At 36.8% G+C, this 20535-nt stretch overlaps 1 non-coding gene and 1 pseudogene across 1 annotated transcript; both read right to left on the bottom strand.

Annotated features, from left to right (window-relative positions):
- Positions 1-20535, bottom strand: part of LOC112915571 (cytochrome b5-like) — a 173546-nt pseudogene that overhangs the window by 118226 nt on the left and 34785 nt on the right.
- On the bottom strand, positions 1931-2077 carry LOC112915637 (U4 spliceosomal RNA). Its single transcript, XR_003234122.1, has one exon. It is a non-coding gene; the product is annotated as a U4 spliceosomal RNA (small nuclear RNA).

Below are 20535 nucleotides of genomic sequence, written 5' to 3'. Positions count from 1 at the left end.
GATTTTTATTACTTAGCAATACGCTATGAGTATTTTTGGGTACATATATATGTATATACATATTTTAATAAATATATTCCATTGTATGGGTATTTTGTAGTTGATGTAACCAATCCTCTACTATTGGTCTGTCATAAGGATTCAAAATATTTGTTTACATATAATATAATACTCCAATAAAAATCCCTATGAATATCTTGTCATTCCTTATTTTTAAATACATTTTTAGAATCTGGGAGTTCATGCCAATTAAGAGCATTTACTCCAATCTAATGTTATATGAAAGTAATGAGAAGATTCTTTTGATCACAACCAATTTAATATGTAGACATTATCTCCATGCATTCCTTTCATATAAGTGTTATTTTTTCCATGTACTTATTGCATATTTATGAATTAGTATTTATTTTGTAAATGGTCTATTTTTATTTTTCCATTTTTCCTTTGGGGATATGTCAGTTTTTGAAATTTAACTTATTTAAAATTTTAAGTTTCTAATTGTTATTTTATGGGTTATATGATATATATATTTCGCAGAATCCAGGAAGGTATTTTTTTTCTTTGTGCCTCCAAATTCTGGTTAAAGCTTCACAGCTGAGGATGATGTGGAAAAGTGTCACCATGTTTTTTAAGAAAGGAACTAGGTACACTGTATACATCTTTAGGATCTGAGTTTTTCAGGGGCTTGTCACCATCAAGAGCAGCCAGAAATTGATTTTTGATTACTCAGGAGAAAATACTTTGAAAGGACTTTGCAAGGAGTAGAGAAAAATATGTTGCTTCTCCTTTCACACGAAATGAGGGCAATACCAAGAGGGCTTGACTGCATCCTTGGATTCTGTGGGGCACAGATAATGAAAAGTCTGGAGTGGACCACAAAGGAAGTGCCATTAGGGAGGGCAGCAGGAAAGTGTGGCTAGTAACCTAGAGTTTGGCCGGGGGATTTGGAATGTTTTCCTCCAGCTAAATGGTAGTGGACCCTAACTCATCCTTTGAGGATCTGCTCAGATTGGCAATTTTGTTCTCCAGGTGTTTAGGTCCCACATCTTGAAAGCCACGGGTAACTGCTTTATCTCCTTCTTACCCCACAACCAGTCAGCAAACTTTTGTCAGCTTCAGAACCCAACCACCTCCTCCAGGATTACACTTTAGTCCCAGTCACCGATACCTCCCATTCTAATTGGATTCTCGTATGTTTGCCTCACCCCCACCCCAACCCCCCAACTTAGTTTCAATGTAGCACTCCGAGTAGCTCTTTTAATATTTAACTTGAATCATGTCCTAGCTTTGTTCAAAAGCTTATTTCTAATGGCATCATGTCTCAGTCAGGGTAAAAGATAGTCTTAAAAATAGCCTATAAGTTCCTGTGTCGTCTGCCTCCCCATTCATTCCTTTCAGAACTCATTTCCTACTGCTTTTCCTATTCTCATTGTGCTGCATACATGGGACTTCGTATTATTCTTTTAGCTTGTCAAATGCTTACTCACCCTGGGGCATTGTACTTACTGTTCTTCCTGGAACACGTGTCCCTAAATATGCATATACTTCTTCATTTAACCTATTAAGGTAGCATCTTTGAGGTCACATTTTTGGAAAGACTTTTGTCACCTTCTATGTGTTTGTGTCTCAGTCACTTTGTGTTCATGAATTCCATTTTATGTTTCTTCTAGGCACATAAACATATCTTTATGGTGCTTATTTCTTTATTCTAGTACACCACTAGAATATGAGCATGCAAGCTTCTGACAGAACTGCCTGTCTTCTATCATCACAGCAGGACACAGGGAAGATACTCAGTAAAGTGTTGAGTAAATGATGAATGCACCCTGATTCAGAAACAAAGCTGCCTTAGTTCAAAGATGCCTTTTTTTTTTTCCTTTTGCATGTTACTTTTAGTTATTTAAGGTGAATCAATGTCCATTCTCAAGATCCATATGAATAGTAGGTATGTATTTTCAGGACTAGAATACTGGTAGATATCTAGCCCTTGTATATATTTCAGATGTACTTTTTCAATTAGCAATAATTGTGCCTCAAATAAACCTCATTGGCTACGATACTGTCACTGCACAAAGCTCAGGTGTATTTTTTAACTTTGATGTAACACCTTAGTTAATACCCTACCATGTAACATGATTTTATACCCTGCCTACAATTTATCATTGCAATTTGATAAGGCTTAATTGTGAAGAAGTGTCTTATTACCTACTTCTGTAGTGACAATTTACTGTAAATGTACTGGCTTAAAACAATACAGACTTATTATCTTAGTTTTGGAGGTCAGATGTTCAACCCAGGCCTCACTGGGCTAAAATCATGGTGTCAGCAGGATTGATTGCTTCTGGAACCTTTAGAGTAGATTCTGTTGCCTTGTCTTTTCAGTCTAGTGATTACCTGCCTTCCTTGGTTCATGGCCTCATTGCTCTGTCTTCAAAACCAGCGAAATAGCATCTCTGAGCCGGCTTGGAAATGTTTTCCATTTTAAAAAAAATTATATCACAAAGCAGGGAGCCCTATGCGAGGTTTGATCCCAGGACTGGGAACGTGACCTGAGCCAAGGGTGGATACTTAACCAACTGAGCTACCCAGGTGCCCCCAGAGTTTTCCATTTTTAAGTATTCATGTGATTAGATGGAATCAATGCAGATATTCTTCCCATTTCAAGCTCCTTAACCTTTAGCACATCTGCAGAGTCTCTTTTGCCCTATAAAGGAACATATTCACAGGTTCTGAGGTTTAGGTTTCCTACCTCAGAAGGAGTGAAAGCATAGCTATCTTTCATGATTGTCCCTGCTGACCTCTAACACTAATGCCTTATTTCTCATTTCTTTAAAAACAACTTCTTTAAAGGAATGATCACTGTCTGTTCACTCTATTTTTCATTTCAGTCTCCTGTTTGATCCCTTTAATGAATGTAACTTTGAATCCCACCAACGTATTAAAAGTGTTCTAGGTCCAACATTGACCAATTGGTCTCCAGACTTTGTTTTTCCCCCTTCTGTGTGTCACTATGCCTGAGAAGCTAGCAGGTAGTTACATATTTTCCATAGCAATCAGGAATAATGGAGCCTGATGGCCCAGGTCAGAATAGACAACCTAGCTGCTATTCCCTGTCGGATATATTTTACCTTCTGACTTCTTAATGACCCACTATTCTACTCATGTAAAAGTGTGGCTTACTTTCCTGATCATTGGTCTTAGTTTGAAACTCTTCACTTTCAAATTCTTTCTCCTAAAGTTTACTTTTTCTTACAGCATATTCTTTCCATGACTCTTGCCCATCTTTCTAGCTACTTTAAAATTCTCTGCTCCTTGTTCCTCCTGTTTTGGACTCCTAAGCCCAGTGTTCCTCCGTTTCTCTGGAACTAATTTTGAGGAAAACAGCCTTTCCTAAAGTTATGTAAGTGCCTTGTTACCTGTTCACTCTCTTGATAGTCTACAAAGCCATCGTTGCAGGACACTGCTCTGAAGAGACTGAATATTGGGCAGTTATGGACACAGGCCAGCTCTGAGTGAGGGTGACCTCTGGTGGACACAACTCATCCCTTAGCTTTCTTCCTTGTCATGTGTGATTGCCGTTGTTTATTTAAATTGTGGTAAAAGGTATATAATATAAAATGTTCCATCTTAACAATTTTTAAATACACAGTTCAGTAGTGTTAAATACATTGACATGGTTGTGCACTCAATCTCTAGGACTCTCTTCATGTTGATAAACTGGAACTATCTATCCATTAAACACTAGTTCTCCATTTTCCCCTCCCTCTAGTCCCTGGAAATTACCATTCTACTTTGTCTCTGAGGATTTAACTACTCTAGATAGCTTACATAAATGGAATTATATAGTATGTGTCTTTTTGTGATTTGTTTATTTTACTTAGCATTATGTCATCAAGAGTTATCTACCTGGATTTCCTTTTTAAGGCTAAATAATATTCCATTGCATGTATATGCCTCTTTTTTTATCTACTTCTCCATTGATATTTTGGTTGCTCCTACCTTTTGGATATTGTAGAAAAATACTGCTATGAACATGGGAGTCCATAGATCTCTTTGAGACTCTGCTTTCATTTCTTTTGTATATACCAAAAGTGAAATTGCTGGATAATATGGTAATTATTTGTTACTTTTTATACTGTTATATTGTCTTCGTTAGTGGTTTCAGCATTTTACATTCTCACTAGCAATGCATGAAAGTTCTAATTTCTCCACATCTTTGCCAATACTCATTTTCGATAGTAGCCATCCTGATAGGTATAAGATGGTACCTCGTTGTTGCTGTGTTTTTCCTAAATTTATTTAAGGGAGAGAGAGGATGTGTGTGCATGAGCTTCACGGAAGGGCAGAGAAACAGAATCCTAAACAGGTTCCATGCTCAGGGTGGAGCCCATGCAGGGCTCCATCTCAAATCCTGAGATCTTGACCTGAGGCAAAATCAAGAGTTGGACTCTTAACAAACTGAACCATCCAGGTGTCTCATCTTATCACCATTTGTTAATCACAACCATGTCTCATGCACAGTGTCGAGGGCTTTTCATAAACTGGCTTATGTAGTTCTCACCCTGATCCTAGGAGGTAGGCACTTTTGTAACTAGTCACTGTTGAAAAATGGAGGCTCAGAGCATTTAAATGAGTTTCCTGGTCTATGAAGTGGTACAATCGAGATTTGAACCCACATCTGTTTGTGATGCACATTTTGAGTTTCAGTGTCTGTTCATCAGATCCTGTGTGCCTGATGTCTTTTAGGTTTCCATTGCATTCCATTCTAAAATTCTTGAAATCACCAGTACACATTCATTCCTATCCCTGGAACTCTGTCCATCACTCCCACAGTTAGAGCAGTAATTAGGAGACCAAATTCTTAGCATTCTGTGGACAAGCACCCTTGGATTCTGTTTTTCCTCTTTACTCGCTGAACACAGATCCATTGAGTGCTCATATGATGTGCTAGACCTAGGACTGAGAACACATCAGAATAGACTAGCTCATTGCTTTTCATTGATTACTTTCCCCTCAGCTTTATTGAGATGTAAGTGACGAACATAAATACTTAAGGTATATATGCGAATATCAAAATATCAAAACGCAGTATTTTGAAATGCATGTATATGTGAAATCATGACCACAATTAAGCAAAGTAACATATCTGTCACCTCACATAATTACAATGTTTTTGTGTGTTTATTAGAATGTTTGAGATCATTGTCTTAGAAAATTTCAAATACCAAATTATAATTTACTATAGTCACCATCTGTATATTAGATATTCGGAACTTACTCATAACTGAAATTTATCTTTTCACCAAAATCTCTCAATTATCTCACCACCAGCCCCTGGTAACCACCATTCTCACTACTATGGGTTGTTTTTGTTTGTTTGTTTGTTTGTTTTTCTTTTTTGTTTTCTCTCTTTTAAGATTCTACAGATAAATGAGATCATGCAGTATTTTTCTGTGTCTGGCTTATTTCACTTACCAGAATGTTCTCCAGGTTCATCTGTGTCATTGAAAATGGCAGGATTTTTCCTTCCTTTTTAAGGCGAAATCTAGATAATGACTTGTTTGTCTCCCCATTGATGCTGTGCAAAAAAAAAAGTGCTTAGTCAGAAACCACCAAGGATGCCTTCCTAAGAATCTGAATCTTTGAATGCTGTACAGGGCTGAAAAAGGAGGGGAGGATCTTGTGTCAGGTTAGAAGTGGAGATAAAGCACACTTTTGTGCTAGGGTGCTTTATCTCTACCTCGCCTTGATGTCTCCTCCACTGCTGGTCCCCCGTAAAGATGTTGTCTGCTTAAAATTTTCTCTTGAATGTAATGTTGTCCCTTCAGGTTTATCAAGTCTAAAATTAGCTCATACTTCTGTTACCTCTTTTTCTTTCAAGCTTCTGAGTCTTCATACATTAAGGTTATTTTTTATCTTTCTTTAATCAGCTATTTAGTGTTGATTTGTCTGTCTTGATATCCTTTGTATTGAAGTCCACTGTGGAATATACCTGTGGCCAAAGTTAGGTTTATTTAGCTTGCTATAGCAAGGAGACTCTAGAAAAACTTGAGAAGCATTTCAGTGAGGGGTGTTAGATGGACTTTTTATTGGGTTTGGGCTTGTTTTGGGTGACTGAGAAGGGGTTATGGAAGTACAGTCTTGATCTTAGTGGAATGCTATCAAGAAGGTGGCAATGTATTAAATAAGCAGACATAGAAAGACAAATAATGTCGGATTTCACTTATGTGGAATCTAAAAGTAGCTAAACTCATAGAAACAGGGTAATGGTTACCAGGGGCTAGGGAGTGGAAGAGTTATGGAGTTTTTTTTTTTTTTTTTTAAGATTTTATTTATTGATTGGTGAGAGACACACAGAGAAAGGCAGAGAATAGGCAGAGGGAGAAGCAGGCTCCTTGCAGGGATGCCTGGTGCAGAACTCTATCCCAGGACCCTGGGATCGTGACCTGAGTCAAAAGCAGACACTCAACAACTGAACCACCCAGGTCCCCATTTATGGAGATGTAATTTAAGGGTACAAACTTAGAACTAGAAGATGAGTAAGATCTGAAGATCTAATGCAGAGGGTAGAGAATATATTTAACAAACCACTTTATATACTTCAATTTGCTAAGAGACTAGATATGAATTGTTAGCATTAAAAAGAAAGCCATAATTATGGAACATCGTAGAGGTGTCCTCTATTCCCATGATGATAATCATTCAATCCCATGATGATACGTAAGTGTATCAAACTAATAAGCTGCACACATTAAACTTCTATAACCTTATATATCAATATCTCAATTAAAAAATAAGGAAATTCAGTAATTGGGATTCTTAATAATTTCTATCTGAAAGGGAGATTAAATGGTGGTAGAATTAACATTGTTAAAGAAATAGCAACTCTTAAAGAAAGGGGATATTAGTCAAATGAAGGGAAACATCCTTTGCCTAGCCTATGTCTTGCTCTGAATATGGTGATAGAGTGATGTGAGATTGTCTATTTCATGTTGTGAATATCACAGTGTGGTTTTAATTTTCTCAATATCCATTTATTTTCCTCTCTTAACTCACTTCTGTCCCCATTTGAACATATTCTGGACAGCTGAAGTAGCCGTCTCATTTTTCCCTCTGCCTCTTTCTCTGCCCACTCCACTCTGTCCTTCACACCACTGCCAAATCAGTGAACACTACTTTGATCTTGTTCTTCTCAAATTGTTTCCCTTTTTCACAAAAGGAAGTCCATACTCTTTGTCCAAACAACCATCTCTAGCCACTTTCCCAGACCTCATCTACTTTTCTCTATGTTAGTCTTCAGTTTGAATATATCATTTGCATTCTATTCTTGATACTAGTGATTGCTTGACAGGATATGTAAAAATTTATAGGGGAGGTGGTGAGGATGGGTTGGTGAAATAGGGATTGGGGAGGGCACTTGTGATGAGCACTAAGTGATGTATGGAATCGCTGAATCACTATGTCCTTCACCTGAAAATATAACACTATCCTTCAACCATACCAGAATTGAAATACATCTATATTCTTAGGCTTTAGAATGACTTACTTGATCCTAAATGTGAAGTAGGAATACGGCCAATAGTTTAATTTCCTAAAGGGATTGTGATGCAGGTTGTTAACGGACCCATTTTGGGGAAAATTGTCTTATGAATTCATATTGTTCATATTGTTCCCTCTCTCTGGAAAATGCTGTAATTATCAGAGTTGGCTAGTTTTTAAGGTCTAGTTGAGAAATCTGTTTCTGTTTAATTTTAGAGTTGCTCTAAGTCAGAACTGTTAAAGCATTCATTGCACATATCATGTTATTCCTTTGCTGTTGACCACTAGAACTTATGAGTACTTTGAAGGTGAGGGCCTTGTTTAGACACCTTTCTATCTCCTATAACGTCAAGGACAGGATATCATAACTAGTGGTCTTCAGTGAGTATTTGTTAATATGATCCACTGATTTTATTAAATCTGGACATATGTGAGATCAAGCCCTGCGTTGGGCTTAGGACTCAGAGCAGATTCTGCTTGTCCATCTCCCTCTACTCCTCTCCCTGCTTTGATCGCTGTCTTTCAAATATATAAATGAATTATATCTTTTAAAAAAATCTAGACATAAAAAATAATTTTAAATGAGTGGAGTAGACTTTCCCCAATACTGACCTCCTGGTAAATTAATAATATCGGTATTGATAATTAACTACAATTACAAATTTATCATTGTAAATCTAAAAACTTATTGAGCAGTACTGTAGTTTCTTATATTTGTTTTGGAATATATATTTTGAGAGAGAAAGGGAGAATTTTCCTTTATTTAATCTATGTACAGTTTTATTACAAGCTTCAAAAATTAAGGAGATAATTTCATTTTACAGGTTGAAAAAGTTTTAGATTGAAAGTTTGGCTAGCAGAAGTTATGCCAAGTTTACGTAAATTTTAGACAGTTTCTCTAGGAAATCTTATGTTTTGGAACTTCAACCTGTTGCTTTAAAAATTGTATTTTTAAAGATTTTTATCAAACCCCTTATGGCTTTTGGTTCAACCTTAGTAGCTTGAGTATATAAAAGTGATACTCCTTTCCTCGGGGGGAGCATTGGACTCTAAACAGAATTCCTTTGAAGACAGTTCCCTTTTCGTAAAAGTGTAAATGCCACTTCTGCTACTAAAGTGTAAAATGTAATCAGCCACAAGCCTCATTTCTTATTTCTATGCCGTTGAATCCACAAGAAAATTACCTTAAATTTGCTGAGTCTGCCACAATAAATAGGCTTTTATTAGCATCCTTTCTTCTGAGTAAAATACATAAAATTTTCATTGTGGTCATGAATGTGTTTACTCAAGCTGTCCCTGGGTTCTTGGAGCTGAGGGAGGCTATAGAATTGTGTCCCCTTGAGGATATGAGAGTCAATTCAGCTGAGTACTCTGCACTTGTGAGTGCCATCCAGCAAGTGAAGGCTTTGTATTTACAATCTTATAAATGTAAATCTCTCTGATTCTGTTTTATAAGGAGCAAAAGGCTGAAAGGGTATGATGCCAGCAATGCAATCATTACCTAACTTGCACATTTAGATTGGATGCTCAGAGCCATAGAATATGGAAGAAGCACTATTGGTCTTTGTTGCTAAATTCATCCCTGAGAACTATTAAGTGTTTGTTGGTTTTTTAGAAAGGATTTCTCCAACATGTTCTTTACTAGTAGCAAGTAGACTGCCTTTTATCTGTTGCTATGAGGTGCTGAGGAGACAGGCTATCTCCAGGGTAACTGGAAGAAACTGAGCATACTCACTCTGCTCTCTACAGGATGGTGTGCTTGCATAAGCCCAGTGCATCTAGGGGTACCAGGTTATTGCATCAAGACCTCCTTCCCTCTCTTCACTGATTATTTATGGAATACATAATGAACTAAATGAGTGAGTAAACACTTGGTTATAAAGAGATATTTGTTTTTATGATCAAATAGTTTGTGACTGCATCACTGACCTTTGGACTTCCAGATTTTAAAAAGTGGTAGTTACAGCACGTACAGGGAGCTTTCTGTGTGGAGGGTGAACCTGAGAGGACATAGAGAAAAGAACAGGTATCAATGAAGGATGAAGGGCATTACTACTGTTAGTCAATCTTAAAAGGTCTGAGAAAAATAAAACAAAAATGTTCAGTCTTGTAAGGGACACCGTAGATGTTAGTCTTCTGGTTCTCAACCTTGACTGCATGTTAAAATTGTGTAGGCATTTTTAATATTAACTTATTATTGAAATATAACATGTACAAACCTTGAGCGTTTACCTTAAGTTTCACAAGGTGAATATACCCATGTAACCATTACCAAATTAAGAAACCGAACATTCATATCTGTTAGAAGCCCTTGCGTTGTTCCTTGACATTACCTCCCTGTAGAATTAAACCCTGTCCTGATGTTGAATACTGTAAACTGTTTGCCTATTTCTGAAATTTATATCTATTAAATAAATAATAGTGTATTCTCTTTTGTCTGTTTTTCTTTTTCCTGCCCAGTACTAGGTTTGTGAGTCCGTAAGTAGCAGTAATGCAGTCATTCTCATTGTTGCCAAATGGTTCACATATGAAAATGAAAATGAGTGGGAAATATCAGAGAGGGAGACAAAACATGAGAGACACCTAACTCTGGGAAACAAACAAGGAGTAGTAGAAAGGGAGGTGGGGGTGGGGGTTGGGGTGATTGGGTGATGGGCACTGAGCAGAGCACTTGATGGGATGAGCACTGGGTGCTATTCTATATGTTGGCAAATTGAACTCCAAGAAAAAAATAATTTAAAAAAATGCCACCACTTATTTACTTCTTCTAATATTGATGGACATTTGTGTTGATTGTAGGTTTTGGCCATTGCAAATAATGCTGTCATAAACATTGCTATGCTTATTTTGGAGAACCTTTGTAAATACTTTGTTGGGCATATATCCAAAATGGAATTGCTGGGTCATGGTATATGTGTGCATTTAGTTTAGTGTATATAAACACTCACCTTCCAAATCTATAAAACCAATCTATACCCAGCTTCTAGTTGATCCACTTCTTACCCATCATCTAAGGACTTTAAGAAAAGCTAATATCCAAAGTCCACCCAGACTCCACCCCAGAACAATTAAAGCAGAATTTCTGAGGGTAAGACCCAAGAACTAATTTATTAAAAAAAAATAAAATCTCCCCAGAGATACCATGGACTTGGAAAAATACTTTAAGAAGTATCTATTGATTCTAGGTGTTGTGTGATAAAGTAAGAATAATGAAAACTTGTCCCTACCACCTCCAAGCCATCTATTTTCCCTCCCTGCCATGCCCGCAAAGATACTCTTTGTGTTCTCCCAAGTTGTTTTTATAAGCCTATGACTGACCTATTCAGGGATAGTTGTCAATGACATGAACTAATACATACTATTCCTTTTTATAGCTTTTTTTTTTTTTATGATTGGCTTCGGCTGAATTATTATCTCTTGAAGACATGCAGAACTATTTCTGACTTCTGAGTATGGCTCAGACCCTTGTAGCCCTTCCATCCCACAAGAGTGAAGACCAAGGAATCCTAATTGAGGACTCAAGACTAATGCTACCACATAATTGATCTAAAGGGTTCTAAAACCGTTAAAAAAAAAAAAAACACCTCTTTACATTCATTTTCTCCATTGTAATGTGGGATGTTATGGGCTGAGTTGTGCCCTCCCCAATCCTAAATTTATATATTGAGGTCCTAACCCTTAATACCTCAGAGTGTGACTATATTGGAAGATAGGACCTTTAAAGAGATAATTCAAGTTAACTTGAGGATATTAAGGTAGCCTTAACCCAGTATGACTGATTGACCTTATAAAAAGAAGAGATTAGAACACAGGGACACACACAGAGAAAAGACCTTTCAAAAACCAAAGGGGAAGATAGCCATCTACAAACTAAGGGAAAAGGCCTCCAAATACATTAACTTTGCTGATACCTTGGTATTTGACTTCTAGCCTCTAGAATTGTTGAGAAAATAAGTTGCAGTTGTTTAAGCCACCCAACCTGTGATACTTTGTTATGGTAGCCCTAGCCAACTAATACAAGGGATAATATAATAAAAGGGACTTGAAAGACTCTTACGGAATAAATGGAATTGACAGGTTGGCTGTGAGGTTTAGAATGAATGTTAGTCCTATAGCCACCAACTTGTACTTTTCTATCTAGAGCACATTGTCTACTTGTCTCCCCTTATCTCCTTCCTCATTCCACTCTTTAAGTGTTGCTTTCAACTTGGAACATGGCTCCAACAGAAAATGATTTAATTCAAAAGTGAAAGAGCTATACCGTCAGGTGTTTCTCCAATTGTGTTTATTTACCAACTTACACTGTAAATCTAAATAAGCATCAAGTGTCTCTTTCCTTGAGAGGTCAAATCTAAAGTTGGCACCTAGGTGTAAATGTGCTCCTGAGTCTAGCTAGCTTTCCCTGTTCCTATCAACTCCCCGCTCTTGTCATTCATACTAAAACAGAAATTTAAGAGGATATATTAATGTTTTGAAGGGTAACCCCCCATAACTTTTTCTCTTTTGCTGAAGAACCATTTTTCTTGTTAATTATTCTTAATAAAAGCTCTCATTTTATTCAATAGACTGTGCTAATAGTACCCTGAGAATAGTTTTTATACAGCAGAGTTTCCATGGAAGCTCAAAGCACTATATAAATATTGTCTCATTAAAAACTCCTATACCCCCATGAATTAGGTTGGGGGCTGCCGTAATTTCCTTGATGTGCAGATGGAGAAACAGAGGGTGAGAGACGTTTGCAAATTCAGCAAGGCTGGAAGGGAAATACAGAAAAGCATTGCCTTCTCACATTTGGTGAAAAAAACCTCACGCCAACTCCCCAGATTTTCACAAACCGAGAGGCATTCAGCACAAAGTCACAAGCCTGTGTCTTGATGAATAATTAACACATTATAAAGTATCTTCACTTTTCCTTGAGAACAGGTGCCATGTTTTAGTGGGGAGTAGAAGGCACTGAGAAGTACCTGTAAAATCTTAAGATATGGCTTTTCTAGCCTTTTCTTGGTTGCTCAGCTTGCCAGGAAACACTGCTGGTGTATTGGAGTCATTTTTGATACTCCTTTCTGAATTAATGTCTTCAGTAATCCTTTCAAAGCACTACTGATGACGTAGTCTCCCCATAACCTTTCTGTTCACTGCTGGCTCTGTTCTAGTGCAGTTAGCAATCTCCTATCCTAATTCAAGGTTGTAATCCTGCATCTATTTTCCATTCTTTTAGTGCCTTGGTCTTCCTTTGTCTCTGTTTTTCCTCTGCGAATCCTACATGGGCTAGTTACATAGCTGTGAAAACTAACAGGCTTATCAAATTAATTGCTAATAAAATGGCTTGATAAAATCCACAGATGAACAACACAGACTACTGGTTATGGCTGTGTGATGGAGCAGTTGAAAAAAGATCAAGCGTAACAAGAAAAGGAAATAGATTAAGCATGAAGCAGCTGTTAAAGTTTCTTCTGCATCAGAAACTAACTGGTTAATGGAAAGAGTAGTGGAGATGGTAATGGAAAAGTAGTCCAAAGTTGAGAAATAAGCCGGAGGGGAACCAAGACCTTGCAGGTGGATTTCCCACTTAAGGGTCAAGGCTGAATTGAAATTGTGACTGAAGGACTGACAGGTTTTTATTGTGTGACATTTAGCTCCTAAAATCTGGTGAACAGCTTCTCTACTAACTCAGATAATGCCTATTGCTGAACATCTGCTGTTAGAGAAAGAACTATTACTTTTGGCTGAAAGCTTTCTGATGGAAGATACTTCATTAGAAAAGCAGCAGCAGCCTTCACCTGCAATGAAGATTTTTAATTCACCATTTTCATAGTACAGCATATTCAGGTGTACTTTGCGTAATTGTTTTGTGAAAGGTTTTGAGATTTGTACCATGGACGACAGTATTTCTGAGGTTTTTATTCTCTACAACATAAAAATACTTCTCTGTCTTATAAATTATGAAAGACTAATTTTTTTGTTGTCATCAGATTCAAGATTATAAGTATTACTTTCTTTGAAAAGGGTTTTTTAAACAAGGTTATTAATTGCCTTTTTTTAAAGAAGAATAAAATGAGGTTTTATTTTCTGACACCTAATACTACACTTTCTCAAAGTTATAAAGGGATTTGTTAAAAAAAAAAAAATTGCAAAAAATATACACCATGTAATTGAGCAAGAGCTCAAAATCCTCTCTGAAACTAGCTTCTAAAAGGCACAAGTCAGAAACTGTATATTTCTACAATTTCAAGAAAATTTTCCCAGGAAAGATATTATGCATAAATCTCAAAATTTATTCTACAGATAACACGTTAAAAACAAAATAACAAGTCATTTTTGAGATTAAAGTATATTAAAATACTACAAATCCCTAGTTACCTAATTCTCAGCTTCTTACCTAATTTGTTCAAAGACATTATCTCTTGTCAGGCAATTACCTCTCTTCCTATAGATGCTCTTTTTTTCTTTTTGCATAAAAATTAATAACAGCACAGTTGGCAAAATAGGGCAGTGAAAGATTTGAGAAAAATATAGACAAGGAATCCAGCATGGGCAGTATTACTGGCCACTTGAGCGACCACCCAAAATAGCAAAGCAGGTGAGGCACTTTGGCCTAATTGGGTTCTCTGTCTACTGTGCATTGCAGAGGACTGAGTGCATTCATTGATGTTCTGCTAGGCAAATGTTCCAGACAAAAGGGGCAGGATGGTCAAGGCTTGGCAGTCTGAAGCAGTTTGGTAAGGACTTGTTACTCTCACCAGCTCACTGACCTTTATCAGCATCAGATAATTCCCAAACCTGATAGCTCATCCTTTTATGGTCCTTACTATATGCTAGGAATGGTTCCAAGCACTTCATACATATTAAGTCTTTTAATCTAATGACAGGAATGGATCCTCATTTCACTCTCCTCTTATATACATATGCCCACAAACACATATATGCATAGTTACTACACATGAATTATGTGCGTATGTATATATTAGCTTTTGTTTCTTAATAAAAGTAATGTGTGTTATGTGTATATATGTAATAATATATGTAAATATTATGGTATATGTATAAGCTTTGACCTTAAAAAAAAAAGGGACATTTACTTCCCATTTCCTTTGCCAGCCCTTTTCTGTGAAACTGCACAGTGGATGTTCCTGTAATGCCACTGATAGAGGGACGCAACAAGCCATGTCCAGTTATAGACTTGCTTGGGTTTTTGTGTCCATCACACTCCTGCATTTTAAATGATTGGAAGGCTGGGATAATTCTGACCCATTTTGGTGTGCCATGGAGCTCACAGAGACCTGGTACAGAGTATACACATGCTCATCTGTTTGCTAAGGAGTTAGAACCTTTGAAGTGCTTTGAAGAAAGAGTGGGGCTTTGAAGAAAGAAGCTTGAAGAAAGAGTGGAATTATGGTTGGCAGTGTTCAATACAGTTATTTATTTCCAAGATCACATTTTATATTCGGCTCTGTCAAATCAAGATCTCTTCTCAAGACTAAAATTACAGTCACAACTGAATATATAAATATGGATAGAAACTGGAAAATGTGATTATACAGATAATTATACATTTATTCAGAGAGTAAATGGCTGTACTCTTTCCTTCATGAAACTAGCTTTATTCATCTTTATTTATAATTTAAAACTAATTTAAATTGCTTTTATAAAAATATTACTTATTTCCTTTACTTGTAACTTTAAAAAGTGAATTTCACTGAGTTAGTTGTAATCGTTGATGACTCATAGATCAATTGAACAAAAAAGAACTTTGAGTACGCCAGATTTAAAACCCGGATCTATTAAATGGCTTGACTAAAATCGCACATGAAGTTGCCAGCAAAGCCAGCCTCTGAATTAGAATATATATTTTATTCAATGAAGATTCAAGCCTAGCAGCTACCTTGCTCCAGTTAGGAATTCAGAAAATATTTGCTGGATGAATAGATTATTCTGATGGGGAAACTGAGTGATGACAACAAAAGCTGGTTAAAATAACATGTGTCCACAGTGGTGCAGATTGACCAAATATCTGCTCTGAGAGCCATGAAGCTAACCACTGTGATGGCATCAAGTAGGGCAGATACTCAGGGCATACAGTTCATTTAATTCATTCAGGCTTCTATTTTGTGAGATATGCCCCAAGCCATACATTTACATTAAGAAATGAAAATTAAGTTGTTGGTTTCTGGTGGTCAGTGCTTTTCACTGTATCACGTCTAAGTGTATATAGAAATGAAGTGAGGTTATAATAGAAAGAATAATTTGGTTTATCATCACTAAATGGCTGGAAAAAATGAGGCTGAGGCAAGTTAATCCTATTGGTACAATAATTAAAGTGCAACCTAGAACATAGGCAGAGACATGCATGAAACCAAAACTCAAATGAGAAAGTAAGAAGTCAGGAAGTTCTAGAGACCATAGAAATCTATAACTAAAATGCATCATTTAATAGATAAAGGAATCCTTAAAACATTTCCTAGAGTGATTTTGGGGTTCAAACTAAGATAGACCTAGGAAGAAGATAGGAGTTGTAGTTGACCTGCCAGACAGTATCTTCAATCATATTCCTTGGTTTCAACATTTTCCTGCATCTCTAGAATCCCAGTTCATTGAGGCCTAGAATAGCAGAGTCCCTACCAATGAGCTAAAGGACATTCTCCAAAGAAAATCACGATACTAGTTGAACAGTTTTCCTCTTAGTTTTGAAATGTTACCACAGAAGGGGAAATAGGGTGGATTGATCACCTCTACCCAATCGTGAACCAGAATAGTCCTGTTAGGAAGTCAGTTTTTTCCTACTTTATCACTGCAAAAGGTCAGTAAATAATGTGCGAAAGTTACTACATTGGGGAGTAAAGGTACAAGATTTTCTTTTACAATTTGGAAATTACCAGTATTACAACAGGAACTCAAATAGCCAAATTAATATGGTTTCACCATTGCCAGTAGGAACAGGAGCTTTAAAAAGTATGATAGCTATTCATTGCCTTTTAAAAGAAGGCTTTCTCTATTATTTTTTTTGGGGGGGGGCCTTGTACACAGATTACTTTAATAAACCTTAAAAAAAAATCTATCCCCTTCCCCCTCTTTTTTTTCTTTCTCTGCTCTCTTTCCTCTCTTTTTAAGATTTTTATTTATTCATGAAAGACATACACACACACACACACACACACACACACACACACACACAGAGAGGGGGGCAGAGACACAGGCAGAGGGAGAAGCAGGCTCCACGCAGGGAGCCCGATGTAGGACTCGATCCTGGGACCCCAGGATCACGCCCAGTGCTGAGCCACCCAAGATCCCCTCTCCCTTTTCTTTCTTCAGGGTGAATGCCCTGCTAGGAGCCAGGAATTCAAAGTAGAAGGAGGGTTTCTTTAAAGGACACGCCAATAGCCCCCAGTCTTTTTTTCATGAATGAGAGTTGTTCAACCCAATCAAAAGAAGATATGTTTGGCTACTTACCCAGTACCTCACATTTCTCTCTAGAGCTATTTAGTGATTCATCCCTATAATAAGGGAATTAGCAGAATTAAATGTAAAGAGTAAAAAATTCTGTAATGTACCCAAAGCCAAAGCCAAATGCTTTCTTAGTCACTATTTTATACTAACTCTATGACTACTTCCTCATTTGATAGGACTTTTCATTTTTAAACTTACTAATTACTAAACACCGCTATATAATACATGTCTAAAAATTCATTGAATTTTCTTAAGAAGGGAAAGTGGCTGCTGATACATTTCTTAACAACTTGAATCTTCCACGTTAGTCATTCTGGGTATGTCTATTGGTCAGTTTGCCTGAATTATAAATCATGTGAATGTGTATACCCATTGACTACCCAAGACACAATAATGTTATTGATCATCCACACTTTCACACCTAGGCAATTATCACTGAAATGATCAGGCCTTCTGAAATCTGAGTCCTATGCCACCAGCTCATAAATCAAAGGTGAAGCTCAGTGAAAGGTTGAGTGGCTCTGTGCACAGAGATGGGATGCTGGGTTTCTTTTGCCCCATTATTCCTTGTGAACTCTAGGGAGGAATATCTTTACTGTGCATCCCTTAATTGGCTGTATTCCAAGAGGCTGCAGCTATGGTTTGACATCCACTCACTGTTAGTGGAAGGCAGTGTGATTTAGACAAAGAAGAAAGCTAACAGCCTCGCTCTGAAGTGTATGAATATTTAAGCCAATGTTAGTGTTGCACATGACTAGTAAATAGTGATTTGTCCTGCTTCGACTGGATGAATTTTGCATTTATTTTGCTTTTGTCTTTTGAATGACTAAAGGGAAAAAAGAGTCCTTTAACCTCCTAAACATATCATTTCCACTATAAAACTAGCTGTACCTTGTTTTACTCAATTGATACAAATCAATAATTTATAGTCAAAAAGGATTGTATGTAAATCCTTAATCTCTAATTTCATACCATAGTTTCTAGGTGCATGACATGGGGTTACAATAAACAAGTTTTCCTAATTGCAGGGCCTTTTACAGGTAACAGTCTAGACTGGGCTTTTGTTTCTTCAGCTCTAGATGAAGGGTTGGGTCAAACAAGACTACATGTTTTATTTGAACAGCACCTTGTTATCTAGACGGGCCTTAATAACTTAGTTTTTCAATGTTTAGAGATCAAATTTTTTTTTTTCCTAATAACTCGTGGTTTTGGTTTCTTTTGTGGGGGGAAAAAAAAAAAACCTCTCAGTATCTAGCAACACTGGAACCAATAATTATTTGTAGGCAAAAACCTACTGAGCCAGTTAGATGGAGCCTGTGCTCTTCGGTGTGCTACATCCCTGCTGCCCCTTATTGGATTTCAAACACTGAGGCATGATGATAGTTGTCATTTATGCAGCCCTTGCACTGCTATGTTTTGCTACAGTTGACTTGCTTTGCTCATTTATATTCCTTATCTGATCCTGTGAGCATGTGTTTGCAACCTCTGGAGACTAAGCTCTAAAAATTCTATGATACATAACTTTATTTCTTAAGAAGGGTCAAGAAAAATTTAACCATACAAGAAGACATTTTGTTTATTCATAAGCTGGCTTTACCTGGCGTTTTGTTTTTGCTTTTGTTTTGCTTTCTAATTCCTAAAGGGCATGTTTGGGTGGTTCCCGGTAACCATATATGAAAGAGACTGGTATTTTGCTGTCAATGGCTGGAATCTGCCTAGGTCCTAGAGACTGCCTATAGTTTCTTGCTACTTGGATTTCTCCAATATACTTACATCATCAAGCCAGCACAAAGAGGCTCTCTCTCCAGTTACGAAAATTGAAGACTTAGAAAATTTAACCTAATCATGAGAGTAACCAGCTATCACCTTTCCCTCTTCTATTGATTAGAAGCAAGTCACAGGTCCCACTTGACATGAAGGGGATTGCACCAGTAGGTGGGAATCACTGGAGGTCATTTTTGGGTCTGTCTGCCACAAAAATATTTTCTACTTCGATAAACATTTATTCAGTGCTTAGCATATACAGCCTTCACTTAATTAATGAAAAAGAAAGAACACTATAGTGATAAGTGCTTTTAAAAATAGAAAGTTGAATAAGATACGATTTCTTCTTTCTAGGAACTTACAGTCTAACCTGAAAATTGATAAGTTTATAATTCAGTTTGTGCACTCAAAAGTATTTAAAATATCTTTATAATATTCAGGAAGTTTCTGAATCTCTTGAATTAAAATTTGTTTCTAATCTTTTGAATTAAGATTATGCTTAAGACAGTGGGCTAAAATTTTCACCAAATAATTTAAAACATGTCAGGCTCTTTTGCTTAGCTCTTACTGGCAAAATGAATTTGATGATTATTAAAAATGGTGACTTCCATTCTTCACCTCTTTTTTATCATAAGTGTGATAAAAAATTGATAAAACAGTCCATACCAGGTATGGGATAGATGATAAATACATGTTTTTAAAAAACTTTGCTTATCTTTTCCTTATGGAATGGGAAGACTATCAACAGAGAAAGGATGTTAGAGATCCTGTGTAATTATTTGTGAACACTTTAACATCACACTGAGTTGTCTATGGAAAAGATCCTAAGCCATGTATCAAAATAAGACCTGTCTTACTGTTTTACTTGAGCTCACTACTGCCTAACCCATCTTACCCTGTCCCCACCTACCTTGTACCTCTCGGGGGGTGGGGGGGGAATGATTTCACATTCTAAGTGCTGCCACAAATTTCTACAAGGTTGCAGTCAAAGAATTTAACTGCAACAACTCCTAAAAGATGCAAACACGTGGACCACATAGAACTACTTAATGTGATTGATACCAAAGTTTCATTGGCCACTAATGAGACCTGTGATCACTGCAGAGACAGCATGTGGCACTTAATTAGGAGGGGGGAAGAAGTGCCTTTCACTGTTTCATTAAGACATTTTTAGCAAGGAGGAAAGTGGATTATTGTTCACACTGTGCTTGAAATTGATTCACTAAAATTTGTTCTGTAAATGCCTCTCTCAAAGACAAACTTATATATATCTTCCAGTTTCCTGTCAATGTATGTGTATGTGTAAACAGCAAAATTAAGAATGTTCATGGATGAGCCACTATTCCCTATTTGTTGGAAAAACAAAAGCTGTTGCATGTGTCCAGGTTTTTGCTTTTCTCAGAACAAAGCGTTGGTCTTTTATTTTTTTTAATACCTATTTTGTGGGTCAGACATTCCAATTGCAATTATTTGGTCAAATCAGCTTTTAACATTCATTCTTCCCAGCCTGTTGTCTTTGCCTTTGAAGGTACTACACATTTTTTACCAAGTTGAAAGGGAAAAGTGCTCAATTTAGCATATATTTGTCTTCATTTATTGCTGAGCTGCAGAATATTTAGACTTTGTTGACTAGATGAGTTTTATCCTCATTTTACAGAGAAAAACAAGACATAGAATGTTAAAAGTCCTACCTAGTGCCTCCTGATGGCTGTGGTGTTTGGGATGAATAAAAAGGAGAGGCATGAATATAAATACGTTGATTATGATAGCGAAGGAATCAGAATCTCT

This window comes from Vulpes vulpes, chromosome 14 (genome assembly GCF_048418805.1).
Source record: "Vulpes vulpes isolate BD-2025 chromosome 14, VulVul3, whole genome shotgun sequence".
Classification (NCBI taxonomy): Eukaryota; Metazoa; Chordata; class Mammalia; order Carnivora; family Canidae; genus Vulpes; species Vulpes vulpes.
Note: the sequence above shows the minus strand (reverse complement) of the source record. Positions and strands in the feature narration are given on the sequence as shown.